Genomic DNA, 10,555 nt, shown 5'->3' with positions numbered 1-10,555 from the left:
TGTTGAAATCGATCCGAGTTTTTCTTTTTAGTGTCGGAGATGAGGCGAGATATAGTATCTTCAACCCTTTCTCGTCCACCTTGTTGTTGAGGGAATGTTTGTGACTCATTTCTTGGTTGTTGAAAGTTTGTTCATTGGTTTAGACTTGGTTGGTTACTACTATTGTCAGGTTCTCTCCAACCAAGGTTAGGGTGGTTACGCCATCCTTGGTTGTAGGTACCCGTTGGAGGACCCGATGGCCTAGGTCTATTATCAATGTAGTTTACCGACTCTGTTTGATTATATGTTTCTTTCATACAAATCCAATTTTCATGTGGCCCACCACACCCTTCGCAAGCCATTACCGAGACCGTTTTTGTCATTTCTAACTTTTTAAGTTTTGAAGAAAGGGCCTCGATTTGGGCTTGTAAAGAAGTGCTTTCATCAATCTTATGGGCTCCTGGGGCAATAGATTTATTGCCTCGAGGAGTGTGCCACTGAAAATTGGTTTGAGCAATTTCCTCGATTTGATTGTATATTTCATGTGGGCGGCGATTACCTAAAAGTCCCCCGGAGCTAGAGTTAAGTGTTTGTCTCGTGTGTGGCAACAACCCATTATAGAAAGTGGATACTTGTTGCCATACCGCAAGACCGTGATGGGGACACTTTCGCAATAGCTCCTTGAACCTTTCCCAAGTTTCATATAAGGATTCCCCATCCTCTTGTGAATATGTATTAATTTCAGTCATTAAGTTAGCCGTTTTAGCGGGAGGGAAATACTTATATAGAAATTTTTGGGCTAGTTCCTCCCAGGTGTTTACCGAACCAACTGGGAGGGCGTTGAGACAAGCTTTTGCTCGGTCTTTTGGTGAAAATGGAAACATTCGAAGGCGGATGGCGTCATTTGATGCTCCATTGATCCGAAAGGTATCACATATTTCTAAGAAATTAGTAATATGTAGATGAGGATCCTCGTCCGCAAGCCCATGGAAGGTTGCGGAGTTTTGAAGCATTTGTATCAAATGTGGCCGAAGTTCGAAGTTGTTGGCTTCAACATTCGGTGCATTGATAGCGGCGCCGAGATTACCCACGGTGGGTCGTAGGTAATCCATGAGGGTACGTTGGTCCGCCATTGGAAGTGGGTCCCCCGAAACTTTCCCTTGGTTTTTAGCTTTAAGTCTTTTTCTGAGAAAGCGTTCGGGTTCTTCTAGAGGTTCTTTTATGTCTTTATTAGAACTGGAGCTCATACACTACGTAGAAGTTTCAGATGTGGCGTCTGGTGTCACACCCCAACCGATGGCGGAAACATCGGGATGAGACGTACAAACTGTTCAAAGACATCATAACACTAAATGTGACAATATAATTAAAATTTCATTTATTAAAATACCAAAGGTTCATACATAATGTCACAAAAGGAAATAACAACATAATACATGATTTATTTCTAGGTGGGTTTCTAAGCCATCCTAATCAATTCTTCGAATCTTGATTTCCTCATCCTGCAGTATGCATTTAAAATAAAGTCAACAAATAATGCTGGCGAGTATACAAGTTTGTACATAGCATAATAGAGTTAAAATAGTTTAACAGGATCTAGTCCACGTGAATACTTGAATTCATATTAACAGTTATACTCGTAACGATGAAACTATGTGTTCAAACCATAGTTTAACGCAATTAACATAGCCTAACCCTCGAAAGGGTGGTAACATAGAGTTAAAAATCCTAACAATACCCATAATATTACAGGAGGGGCGTTACAACCTACAGCGCTGCCATTGTTAGGGGAGGCTTGCAAAGTTAATGAACACACAGCCATAAATGTTTAACATTAGCATAACATGATTAACATGAGTCAAATAGATTCACAATAGTATGGATAGATTGTGCAAAAATGATTAACATAGTGTTTTTGATATAGGAAATGCATACTACACCCAAAAGTGTAAAATAGAAAAATGGGTCATGTATACTCACAGTGATTGCGTTGCGATTCTTGGAATAAGATAAGAATAAGAATAATAGATTTCCCAAGAGGCGTGCACAAGAGGATTACCCTATTAAGTTGGAAGGATTTTGTTAAATATTGGGAATTTTGGGAATTATAATATGACAATTAAATAGGTAAAATAAATACTAATCTTACCAAAACATCACAAATAGAATTTCCAAAATGTTGGATTAAATAAATAAAAATTTAAAAATGTATATAATTATTTTAGATTAACAATCTTAAACAAATAATCTAGTATCAATTAACAATTCTATAAATAATAAATCTATTTATAAAATTCTAGTTATATAAAATAAGATAATAAATCAAAAAAAATTAAATAATAAATTCTGGAATTAATAAATAAATGCAATATAAATTCTGTTTTTATTAAAATAAAAATTCTGATTTAATATATAAACAATAATTCTGATGCATATAACATAATAATTCTGTTTTAAATAAATAAACAATAAAAATTCTGAAATAACTAATATTCTGAAATAATTAATAAAATTCTGAAAAATAATTCTGATATTTAAATAATAATTCTGATTATATAAATAACAAAAATAATAATTCTGATTTAATCAATAATAATTCTGAAATATATATATAATTCTGAAAATAATAAAAATTTCTGAATTAAATAAATAAGAAATAAAAATTCTGAAATAATAAATATAAATTCTGAAATAATAAATCTGTTTTAATAATAAAATAATAATTGTAAATCTGATTAGTTTAATAATTAAATAAATCTGATTTAAGTAATATTTCGGATATAAATAAATAAATAATATTTCTGATTTTTTTATAATTAAAATAAAATTCTGTTTTATTTATAATAGTAAATAATGAATATAAATAATAAATCTGTTTTCTAAATAAATATATCTGATTTTATATAAATTTTCAGAATTATATATTAATATTTATAATACAAACCTGATTATATAAATATAAATACCTAGTTTTAATAGTATAATAATAATAATAATAATAATAATAATAATAATAATAATAATAATAATAAGATTAACAGTAATCACAATATGGAACGTTTACCGGATCGGGACAAGAGACGGTTGATGGCCGGAGATGGTGATGACGGTGGCAGGTGGTTCCGGCGACAAGACGTTCCGGCGACGTGTCGAACACGGTATCGGCTTAGTTTGGATTCGGTTGATTTTCGCGAATGAAAAGGAAAAGGAAATGAAGGAAAGTGGGTTTTTATAAGGAAAATGTTGGTGTCGGTTTCAGAAGTGAACAGTCTAGGTTTTCCGGTAAGCATTTGAAAGGATCGGGGAAGACGAAGCAGTTCAGTCCCGGCGGTTTCTGATTTTTTTTGAATTAAATTGCGTAATTAATGAAGGGTTAAATACATTATGGGTCCGGGATAATCACATGTTAGGTTGTAGCCCAGTTGGTAATGCGCGTTGTTTGGGGTCTTGTGGTCGCGGGTTCGAAACCCGGGTCACGCATAGATTCAACCTTTTTTTTCTTTTTAATTAAAAGTTAACAGGACTAACTGGGATTCCTAACCCAGTTAGTGACCCCTTTATACAAACTAACCTAGTTATCTATAACTAGGTTATCCACCAATTCTCAAGGATGAACTAACCTAGTTAACTAATGTTAACTAAGAAATTTAATAAAACTCAATAAAATTCAGAAAAATACATATTTATTTAGTTTAATTTGTTATTTTATTTATCTAAAACATTAATAAAATAATATAAAAATCATTTCAACCCAAATTTCAATATTTTACCGAATTAGCGTATAAATTCCCAATTTTTGTACGGTTTAGGGTAATCACTTGGCAACGATGAATTTAAGAGCTGAGGTTAAGATGTAATTCCACTGTTTTTACGTGTTTAACATAGTTTCAACATGTTTCAATTGTTTCAACAATTCATAGCATTCAAACACAAAATATGGATAAAATCATGCATTTTCATTATGATTTCAAGTCTCAAGTACAATTTTGAAATAGAATCAAATACGACAAGGTACAACTTATAAAAATAGAAAGTACAAGCAGACTTGCCAGAAATGGAAAGATTGAAAATACGAGATGTCACAGTCTCCCCTACTTTAGGAGATTTCGTCCTCGAAATCTAAGAGGAAACTTTTGAAAAGATTATATTTAAAGAATAAATGAGACTTTGATCATAATGTTTTTGTTTAGGAAAAATGGGTTTCATGTATGCATCACATAGCACATTGTTTTTCACATAATTTGTCAAATAGGTTCACATAGATTAACATAGCATTGCACATAGAATAATATGATGTTACACATAGAATATCATGTTAATGAAAGCAAGATAAATTTAGTTTGTTCACGATAGAGTAATTATTAATTGTTTTAGATTGCGATAATAACGTGATTCGTGTTCCCAAACTTGAAATGAAGATAACGCTCAAATGTAAATCACATGATAATTGAGGTAACATAAAAAGAGATTCATCATAAAAATATGGAGTGTCACGGAACGTAACATAGACTATTCCAAAGTGAATCGAAATCCTTTTCGAATTAAGGAGACGTGCTTTGGCCTAATAGACAAACACTCTCATCGAGGAGCGACTAACGATGTTTGTCCTTCCAGTTACTACACGTCCTTAATCGATTGGGAAAATCGAAACTTTGGCGAGATCGAAAATCAAGGAATGGGACTAGTTAAACAAGATGCGAGTTTCACCTCTAACTTGATAACATCGTACCCTAATGTGGTTGGTACTCATCCAAAGATGAGGGTCCACTAGAATATGAAATGGAAAACTCCCAACAAGGTTTGGATATCACTCCTAACTTGAGGGTAGATTTCGTGCAAAAATCAAAGTATAGCTGAGTGAAAATCATCACCAAGTGTGGGAATCACCCCTATCTTGATGAATCATTTCGATTGTGTTGTAAGAGTGTCTTCAAAGCTTCCATGTGTGTATTGTGTTAGCCTTAGGAAAGGCTTGTATATTAGAAGTCCAAAAGAATAGAGGGAAGCAAGGAAGAGAGAAAGGAATAATGTCTTTAACAGCAAATAAATGAGAAAGCTCCTAAACTATAGACTAGGCAAAGCATTCCAAATTTCCTATAGCTATGGCTCTGATACCAATCTGGTATCAGAGTACTCCTACTATAGACTAGGGAAAAGTATAGCAATTCTACCTAATTCCCTATAGTTATGGCTCTGATACCAATCTGTCACACCCCAACCGATGGCGGAAACATCGGGATGAGACGTACAAACTGTTCAAAGACATCATAACACTAAATGTGACAATATAATTAAAATTTCATTTATTAAAATACCAAAGGTTCATACATAATGTCACAAAAGGAAATAACAACATAATACATGATTTATTTCTAGGTGGGTTTCTAAGCCATCCTAATCAATTCTTCGAATCTTGATTTCCTCATCCTGCAGTATGCATTTAAAATAAAGTCAACAAATAATGCTGGCGAGTATACAAGTTTGTACATAGCATAATAGAGTTAAAATAGTTTAACAGGATCTAGTCCACGTGAATACTTGAATTCATATTAACAGTTATACTCGTAACGATGAAACTATGTGTTCAAACCATAGTTTAACGCAATTAACATAGCCTAACCCTCGAAAGGGTGGTAACATAGAGTTAAAAATCCTAACAATACCCATAATATTACGGGAGGGGCGTTACAACCTACAGCGCTGCCATTGTTAGGGGAGGCTTGCAAAGTTAATGAACACACAGCCATAAATGTTTAACATTAGCATAACATGATTAACATGAGTCAAATAGATTCACAATAGTATGGATAGATTGTGCAAAAATGATTAACATAGTGTTTTTGATATAGGAAATGCATACTACACCCAAAAGTGTAAAATAGAAAAATGGGTCATGTATACTCACAGTGATTGCGTTGCGATTCTTGGAATAAGATAAGAATAAGAATAATAGATTTCCCAAGAGGCGTGCACAAGAGGATTACCCTATTAAGTTGGAAGGATTTTGTTAAATATTGGGAATTTTGGGAATTATAATATGACAATTAAATAGGTAAAATAAATACTAATCTTACCAAAACATCACAAATAGAATTTCCAAAATGTTGGATTAAATAAATAAAAATTTAAAAATGTATATAATTATTTTAGATTAACAATCTTAAACAAATAATCTAGTATCAATTAACAATTCTATAAATAATAAATCTATTTATAAAATTCTAGTTATATAAAATAAGATAATAAATCAAAAAAAAATTAAATAATAAATTCTGGAATTAATAAATAAATGCAATATAAATTCTGTTTTTATTAAAATAAAAATTCTGATTTAATATATAAACAATAATTCTGATGCATATAACATAATAATTCTGTTTTAAATAAATAAACAATAAAAATTCTGAAATAACTAATATTCTGAAATAATTAATAAAATTCTGAAAAATAATTCTGATATTTAAATAATAATTCTGATTATATAAATAACAAAAATAATAATTCTGATTTAATCAATAATAATTCTGAAATATATATATAATTCTGAAAATAATAAAAATTTCTGAATTAAATAAATAAGAAATAAAAATTCTGAAATAATAAATATAAATTCTGAAATAATAAATCTGTTTTAATAATAAAATAATAATTGTAAATCTGATTAGTTTAATAATTAAATAAATCTGATTTAAGTAATATTTCGGATATAAATAAATAAATAATATTTCTGATTTTTTATAATTAAAATAAAATCCTGTTTTATTTATAATAGTAAATAATGAATATAAATAATAAATCTGTTTTCTAAATAAATATATCTGATTTTATATAAATTTTCAGAATTATATATTAATATTTATAATACAAACCTGATTATATAAATATAAATACCTAGTCTTAATAGTATAATAATAATAATAATAATAATAATAATAATAATAATAATAATAATAATAATAATAATAATAATAATAATAGTAACAATATAATAAGATTAACAGTAATCACAATATGGAACGTTTACCGGATCGGGACAAGAGACGGTTGATGGCCGGAGATGGTGATGACGGTGGCAGGTGGTTCCGGCGACAAGACGTTCCGGCGACGTGTCGAACACGGTATCGGCTTAGTTTGGATTCGGTTGATTTTCGCGAATGAAAAGGAAAAGGAAATGAAGGAAAGTGGGTTTTTATAAGGAAAATGTTGGTGTCGGTTTCAGAAGTGAACAGTCTAGGTTTTCCGGTAAGCATTTGAAAGGATCGGGGAAGACGAAGCAGTTCAGTCCCGGCGGTTTCTGTTTTTTTTTGAATTAAATTGCGTAATTAATGAAGGGTTAAATACATTATGGGTCCGGGATAATCACATGTTAGGTTGTAGCCCAGTTGGTAATGCGCGTTGTTTGGGGTCTTGTGGTCGCGGGTTCGAAACCCGGGTCACGCATAGATTCAACCTTTTTTTCTTTTTAATTAAAAGTTAACAGGACTAACTGGGATTCCTAACCCAGTTAGTGACCCCTTTATACAAACTAACCTAGTTATCTATAACTAGGTTATCCACCAATTCTCAAGGATGAACTAACCTAGTTAACTAATGTTAACTAAGAAATTTAATAAAACTCAATAAAATTCAGAAAAATACATATTTATTTAGTTTAATTTGTTATTTTATTTATCTAAAACATTAATAAAATAATATAAAAATCATTTCAACCCAAATTTCAATATTTTTACCGAATTAGCGTATAAATTCCCAATTTTTGTACGGTTTAGGGTAATCTCTTGGCAACGATGAATTTAAGAGCTGAGGTTAAGATGCAATTCCACTGTTTTTACGTGTTTAACATAGTTTCAACATGTTTCAGTTGTTTCAACAATTCATAGCATTCAAACACAAAATATGGATAAAATCATGCATTTTCATTATGATTTCAAGTCTCAAGTACAATTTTGAAATAGAATCAAATACGACAAGGTACAACTTATAAAAATAGAAAGTACAAGCAGACTTGCCAGAAATGGAAAGATTGAAAATACGAGATGTCACATCTGGTTCCAAGTCCTGCAAAAAAAAAACAAAAAAGAATGTTGGTCAGAAAGTTCACCACGGCCCCGTGCTCAGTGAACACGGCCCGTGGTCGGAGATACAACGATTGTTTTCTGGATCCCTGTTACTGGAAAGTTGGACACGGCCCCGTGTTGCACCGACACGGCCCCGTGCTCAGCCCTCTGTAACTCGGAAAATAAAAACTGCCAGTGATACTGCTGGGCACGGCCTGTGTTCGACCAGGCACGACCCGTGCTGAGCTCTGCAGAAGCTGAAAGTTTAAGAAAATCCTAAAAAAATAAAAAGAAAATAAAAAATAAAAAATATGATTAGGTCGGCGATTCCTAACTTTCTTAAAATCCTTGTGTCCCCGGCAGCGGCGCCAAAAGCTTGATGCGTGTGAAGTGCGATATATTTTAGATGTATATTTTAGGCCCTTTTTACACTTTTTAGCCAAGTTTTAAATATATAAAACACGATATTTACTAACACTAAACACACATATGGGCAAGTGCACCCATCGTGGACGTAGTATAATGTTGGTAAGATATCGAGGTCGTCCAAGGACACAAGAGCTTTTAGTACCGGTTTATCCTCAACGTCTAATCAAATCAAAAAGTTAGAAAAAGGTTTTTAAACTACGAAAATAAAACTAACTAAAATGCTGAAAAATAAAATAAAATAAAAAACAGATAGACAAGATGAATCACTTGGATCCGACTCGTGTGTAGGGTAACCTTTGATTATTTTCGCACTTTTGCACTTATTTAAGAGATTATCTTAGTTATTGTAGTAGGCCCCTCTTTTGAAGGCGACGTTACTCTCAACCCAGTAGTTTGAGTCAGCAAGGATACAATCCTAAAGGGTCGGATTATTGAAAGATAATTAATTAAGTTATTAATGCATAATATGGTAGGCCCCTCTTTTGAAGGCGATGTTACCCTCAGCTAAGTAGTCTGAGTCAGCAGGGATACAGTCCTAAGTAGCTGGGTTAAAGTTTTAATAGTAGTTTAACTTATGAGGGGATCAAAGAGTTTGGACCCCCGCCATCCAATACCTTTGGGTATTGAAGGTGGTCCTACTAAATTTGATCCAGGTCCTTTGCAGGATCTATACACTGAACAATGGCAAGACTCTTACCAAACCGTTCCCTTAACCCCCGACCAGGTAGCCAATATACCTCCATATAGACCGTGGAGATATGAATGGTGAAAATCTTTTATTTTATATAGACAGTAAAATAATGCCAAGACACCACGGACAAATGATAAGGAAGAATCACCTTCAACATAAGAAACTAGTAATTAAAGTCATTAATACAAAACCAATTAAAAAGTGCAAAAGATTAAAAATAAAAAGTATTACACTAAACACTTATCTTCACCAAGTGATGTAAGAGACTTAGGCAAACATGGCCTTTGATTGTCAAGAACTCTTACGATCAATCTTGGATCCCGAGACGACTCACACACTCTACGATGGACAATGGATGATGGTGTTGTGATGGTGGTGGGTGGTGGGTGAAGTGTGAGAGAGGTGGTGTGCCAAGGGATAAGCTGCAAGAGCTCCAAACACTCCTATTTATAGGCTGAACAGAAGCTCGGGCACGGCCCCGTGTCCGCTGGGCACGGCTTCGTGTCCATCTGAATCTCTCTCTTCATTAATTGCAATTCGCAATTGCAATAAATGCGTCTGCAGGAAGTTGACCACGCCCCCGTGTCCGCTGAGCACGGCCCCGTGGTGGGCAACAGAAGCTTCTATGAGTTTGTCTTTTCTGCTGACCTTTGGGCACGGCCCCATGCTCACTGAGCACGGGGCGTGTTCAGTCTTCTGTCTTCTTTGTTTTGCTTGGGGAGATGCTGTCGGGAGGTCGGGCATGCCACATTTGTTCCTTTTCTTGTATTTTTGTTAGATTTAGCTGTCTTTTTGTTTCTTTTGTTACTTTGAGCTCATTTAATCCTGAAAATACAAAAGGAAGACAAAAGCACACTTTTTCCAACATTAGTACTAAAAAAAGGTTAGTTTTATGCCACAATTGATGTAATTTATATGTTGCATTTTGTGCACATCAGTGTGCATTGCAACATGTACGGCCACTTCACCGCCAACTGTCGTACTGGTCCATGCCAAGCTCCAGCTCCAGCTCAAGGTCAAGCTCCTGCTCAATAAGCTCTACTTCCTACTCCCCAAGGCCAACAAGCGGCTCCTGCACCCGCGATCCACGCTAGAGTTTGCTTTGCATGTGGTGATCCCAACCACTTCACAAACATGTGCCCGAATCGAGTGGTGAAGCAAGAGCCACAACAGAAGCAGCCCAGTGATGTGCACAAAATGCAACATATAAATTACATCAATTGTGGCATAAAACTAACTCTTTTTAGTACTAATGTCGGAAAAAGTGTGCTTTTGTCTTCCTTTTGTATTTTCAGGATTAAATGAGCTCAAATGAACAAAAGAAGCAAAAAGGCAGCTAAATCTAACATAAATACAAGAAAAGGAACAAACGTGGCATGCCCGACCTCCCGACAACATC

At 33.6% G+C, this 10,555-nt stretch overlaps 1 non-coding gene across 1 annotated transcript; it reads left to right on the top strand.

Moving 5' to 3' along the window:
- Window positions 1–627: 627 nt before the first annotated feature.
- Window positions 628–735, top strand: LOC118484489. Its single transcript, XR_004873600.1, has one exon. It is a non-coding gene; the product is annotated as a small nucleolar RNA R71 (small nucleolar RNA).
- The last annotated feature ends 9,820 nt before the right edge of the window (window positions 736–10,555 follow it).

This window comes from Helianthus annuus, chromosome 11 (genome assembly GCF_002127325.2).
Source record: "Helianthus annuus cultivar XRQ/B chromosome 11, HanXRQr2.0-SUNRISE, whole genome shotgun sequence".
NCBI classification, from domain to species: Eukaryota; Viridiplantae; Streptophyta; class Magnoliopsida; order Asterales; family Asteraceae; genus Helianthus; species Helianthus annuus.
This window is presented reverse-complemented; position numbering and strand designations above follow the sequence as displayed.